The sequence below is a fragment of the Bison bison genome, unplaced genomic scaffold (assembly GCF_000754665.1).
Source record: "Bison bison bison isolate TAMUID 2011002044 unplaced genomic scaffold, Bison_UMD1.0 scf7180017864527, whole genome shotgun sequence".
Classification (NCBI taxonomy): Eukaryota; Metazoa; Chordata; class Mammalia; order Artiodactyla; family Bovidae; genus Bison; species Bison bison.
In genome coordinates, this window is record NW_011495078.1 from 3,325,890 (window position 1) to 3,331,166 (window position 5,277).

At 43.2% G+C, this 5,277-nt stretch overlaps 1 protein-coding gene across 1 annotated transcript in view; it reads right to left on the minus strand.

Moving 5' to 3' along the window:
- Window positions 1-5,277, minus strand: part of MYO16 (myosin XVI) — a 322,068-nt gene that overhangs the window by 121,301 nt on the left and 195,490 nt on the right. The gene's annotated exons all lie outside the window — the stretch shown is intronic.

Sequence of the window (5,277 nt, forward strand, 5' to 3'; positions counted from 1 at the left end):
TTCATAAGTACATTAAGTGCTATCTGGTTGCAATCAATAGAGAAAAAAATGGAAATCATAAAGAAGATTCATTATATCATATCATGTATATTATATCATTTCAATATAATATACAGCAAAACAGTCAATTCTGTTTAAAAATCCTTGGAAATTCAACCAATGTGTATATACACCACTGACTATTCATAACTTGTTATGAATTACTTGTGTGTAATACTACACACAAGGAGTTCTCAGCAGAACAAAGCTAAGAAAAATTCCCAAATGAAAACTTGAGCCATAAATCCACTTAGCCCAGTGAATTCACCTTGTCTTCATCTCAGAGCGTGAAGGTAAAACTCTGCTTCCACTCCAGTTCAGGGGGGCAATCTTCAGAGCAGCTACATAGGATCTCAAATCCTGAGCTGGGTTGTTTTTAAACCAGCCTTTAGAGTTCTTCAAGGCTATCCTCACTCTTTCCCCATTTGAAACACCTGTTGCCTCTAGGAAAGATAAACAAGTCTCACCGGTGAAGAAGTGCCATTTTTCTGAGTATGAAACTTACACTGCTTGCTACAATCTCACGAGCGCAGATCCGCTGCATGCATTCCGATGCATCTCATGTTGTCAGATGCTGGAGAGGACCATGCCCACCTGATGCCCCGACAGGACCGCAAATCCACGCCCCTCTGCTCTTCCGCCTCAGGCCAGGGAGTGAGGTGCTGGTTGTGAGACGCCAGGACCCGCTGTTAACATCACCATCCTTTACAATGACTCACCAGGACTGCTGGGGAACACATGTGCCTTGTGGCAATGCAATGATGCAAATCTCTCTGGAGACCCAGGGCATTCCATGCTGACTTACAAAATCACTTTCTTATAAATTAAAACATATGAATTTAGAAGTGAAAGTGTGAGTCGCTCAGTCTCATCCAACTCTGCGACCCCGTGGACTGTAGCTCTCCAGGATCCTTTGTCCATGGGATTCTCCAGGCCAGGATACTGAAGTGGGTTGCCATTCCCTTCTCCAGGGGACCTTCCTGACTCAGGGATTGAACCCACATCTCCCGAGTCTCCTGCACTGCAGGCAGGTTCTTTGCCTGCTGAGCCACTGGAAAAGACTGTGTTGCAGGGAAAGAATGAGGACAAGAGGAGAAAGGGACGACAGAGTAAGACGTGGTTGCATGGCATCACCGACTCGATGGACATGAGTTTCAGCAAACTCCAGGAGATAGTGAAGGACAGGGAAGCCTGGTGTGCTGCAGCTCATGGGATCACAGAGTTGAACATGACTTAGTGACTGAACAACAACAATGAATTTAGAAATGGGATAAGATACCAAAAATATCCTCCTGATAATTTCAAGAATTAAATCATTGCATTGATGTGTGGATTTTAAAACAAAACAAACAAAAAAACAAATAAAATAACTTCAATCTCTGTTTAAAATAGTCCAGCTTTTCTCACGGGTATACCTATTCTATACTTCTTCCTGTGTCTTCTCTCTCCAGGATCAATCTAAATCTACAGATCGAAGGACAAGGCCTCTGGACAGTTCCTGGAATGGTGACCCCTGCCTCCCGATGAGAAGCAGGATCACTTTGATATTTCAAGCCCGGAGCCTTCATCCCAATTTGACCAGCCACCTGTCTCCCAGTGCTCACAGGGTTGGCATCTCAGAGATCCCAAGTTTCCCCCTCGTCCAGTGCTTCCTCCACCACGTGGCCAGTTTCTGTCTACTCACTCGCCTGTCCATGCAAGGATACTACATGACTTTTTCCTCAAGGAGCCCCCACCAAGTGGGAAATGCCGTGATTACTAAGCCTCATGGACTTTATTTTTCCAACAATCAAAGCCCACAAACTGCGCTCTGGACCCCAGGTAATACTCTGCAAATGTGTCGCAGACGTGTCAGGAGAGAAGGGAAGGAGCGGAGGGGTGTGGGTACTGATCAGAGGTAACCCAACATCGCTGCTTCCTCTAAACTCAGCCAACAGTCACGCCTCAGATCCCAGTGGTGCACAGGAGTAGCCACACTACTCTTTCCACTACTCTTTCCCCATTTGAAACACCTGCTGCGTCTAGGAAAGATAAACAAGTCTCACCTATGAAGAAGTGCCATTTTTCTGAATATGAAACTTAAACTGCTTGCTACAATCTCATGAGCGCAGATTCGCTGCATGCATTTCGATTTGTTACTGAAGTTCAGTCGCTCAGTCGTGTCCGAATCTTTGCAACCCCCTGGACTGCAGCCCGCCAGGCTCCTCTGTCCCTGGGATTCTCCAGGCAAGAACACTGGAGGGGGCATGGTTGCTGTGCCCTCCTCCAGGTGATCTCCCTGAGCAGCAACATCCCTATTCTTAAATTATTTCCTTTATTTGCTATTCTCCAAACAAGCAAGATTACAGAATCCACACAAAACAAGGAGTCTGGACTACACCTAGGGTTTCCACCATGCCCTCCATTTGCCTGTTTTTCCCAAGCTCCACATCACCACGGATGAACTAGGAAAGCTTCTTTCCAGCCACGGCCACCGAGATGCTGCTGTGGAACCACCCTGCTGTGTCCAGCACTGTGCTGACAGCTGTGTGTCCATCTCTCTTATCCTCGGGTGATCCTTGAAAGGGAGAAGGCAATGGCAACCCAGTCCAGTACTCTTGCCTGGAGAATCCCATGGACGGAGGAGCCTGGTAGGCTGCAGTCCATGGGGTCGCTAAGAGTCAGACACGACTGAGCGCCTTCACTTCCACTTTTCACTTTCATGCATTGGAGAAGGAAATGGCAACCCACTCCAGTGTTCTTGCCTGGAGAATCCCAGGGACGGTGGCGCCTGGTGGGCTGCTGTCTCTGGGGTTGCACAGAGTCGGACACCACTGAAGCGACTTAGCAGCAGCAGATGCTTGAAACCAAGCAGAGTTCTCAGCACCAGGCGCTGACCAGAGGGGCCGGCTTGGAGACACGAGAACTAAGGATGGAAATGGGTCAGAGTGAACTGGAGGGTTTGGTATCTGGCGACATTTGGAGAGCTCTCCGAATTTTCTATGATTCACTGAAGTAATTAATCACAAATACTTACATGTTTATGTTTAGCTCAAATAAAATATCAAAAGAATGTAATATAAGCATTTTTAAGACTTCAAAGGCTCAGTGACAAACAAAGAAATCTCCATATGTATGCTTGAAACTCAGTTTATTTACTGTCTTATAATCTGCATGCCAAATTGTGCTCTCCAAAAATGTGGGTTCCAGATCATGCAGATATAAAGGAATAAATGAATGAGTGAATGGAGCATGTCTTCATTGCTCCTCTACTGAGTTATCTCCAAAACATCACCTACTTATAACCTTCCATCTATCAATACTTACTGTTAAGGTACTTCTACGGTAAAAAGTGGGGGCTGTTCCACAGGTTATATTCCTCAGGTGTCCCCGTATATATAAACCACTTTATTCAGAACTCATGGCGAAAATGAGTAAAAATAAACTAGAGGTTTCTATATCTGAAGAAATTTCCCAAAGTTTCCACACCTTCTCTGCCTCCCCAAGACCCTCTAACTTACAGGTGCCTCGACAGTAGGCATGTTAATACCAAAACTCTGCTGACGATGTCGGTGCAGGGAAAAAACAAAAAAACTTAAAGTCTAACACTGGTAATTCAACCCTGGATATGAAATGCAGAGATTGGGAAATAGGTCCAGTTATGAGAGATGCAAAAATGTGTTATCATTTGAACATTTTCAAGTTATTATTGTCCATTATACCTTAGGAAGAATCTGTATCTCATTTCATAATCACAAGGATAATAAACCTATTTGGAACCGAGGTAGAAAAAGTAGAATTTTTTAAACGTATAACCTTATAATACTGTGCCTACTCTACTATGATCCAGAAAATGAACTCAGCGTTCTAGGAACAAACATGTCATCTACTTAAATGTCACTTATTTTCCCTTTACAACCTGTTAGAGTACATCTTATTTATATTTATTCTCGCATATTTTACAAAAATTATATACTGTGATAAATATGTCCTATTAATATAAAGCATGCCTGCCAATGTTAACCACAGGGAGATACAGATATATATAGATAATACAGATTTTCTGACATAATTACAACATTTTTAGCAAGTTGAGGACTCATGAACAATAAGTCTATCCCAAGTTTATCCAAGTTTTGAGACTTCTCTGTGGCTTAGGAAATGGTTCTGTAAATCTATAAGCTTTCCATGAACTTCAACAAATTAAAAATACTGCAAATACAACCTTTCTATGCATTATATTTGTATTGAAACTCAGGTTTGGGTGAGTCATGGGAGAAACAGAGAAGAAAAAAAAGGGGAGTTATGACTCAAATGAGAACACTGTCTTTTAGAAGTCAAACTTCTGATACATTAATTTATCTCTAATTTTCCAATAATCCCTGTCCCTATGCATTCACTTAGTAAATAAACACAGAGCTAAGACTTACATCATAAATCACACACTGACACAGTAGCCGTGCTCCCACGGAAAGGCAAATAAAGTGTTTTCCAAGGTTTGTGTTTTCCTATGTGTGCAGTCAAAAATCCAGACTTTGTGTCAGTTCTTCCAACTGTATAATCTAAGTCTCTATAAGATTTAAATGGCAAATGGAAATTTCCTAAAAGTTCTTACCTGCTGCTAAGTCATTTCAGTCGTGTCCGACTCTGTGCGACCCCATAGACGGCAGCCCACCAGGCTCCCCCATCTCTGGGATTCTCCAGGCAAGAACACTGGAGTGGGTTGCCATTTCCTTCTCCAATGCATGAAAGTGAAAAGTGAAAGTGAAGTCGCTCAGTCGTGTCTGACTCTTAGCGACCCCATGGACTGCAGCCCACCAGGCTCCTCCGTCCGTGGGATTTTCCAGGCAAGAGTATTGGAGTGGGGTGCCATTGCCTTCTCCAAAAGTTCTTACCTGCAGTGGGACTTAAATACATTAAGGGTTTCAATGTCAGCTTCAGCAGAACAGCCAACAATTGCATACAAGACACATTTGGTTGTCTTAGCCTACTTGTATTATCCTGTGAATCGTCTTCATATTTAAAGGGAAATCACAAAGTAACTGGTAGCAAGAAATAATGACAAAATCCAGAGTCCTCACCACATCCAAGATTACGGATTATCTGCTTAAATGCAGGTAACACTACAGTGACCCTCAAGTCACAGACCATATATGGAACATGCCGATCAATGCTCTGGGTTTTTTTTTACGTGTATATTTTAGTGAGAATTTTAGTATGCCTTTGTCCTTGGAATCTTCTGAGATGTCTGCGTGTGTT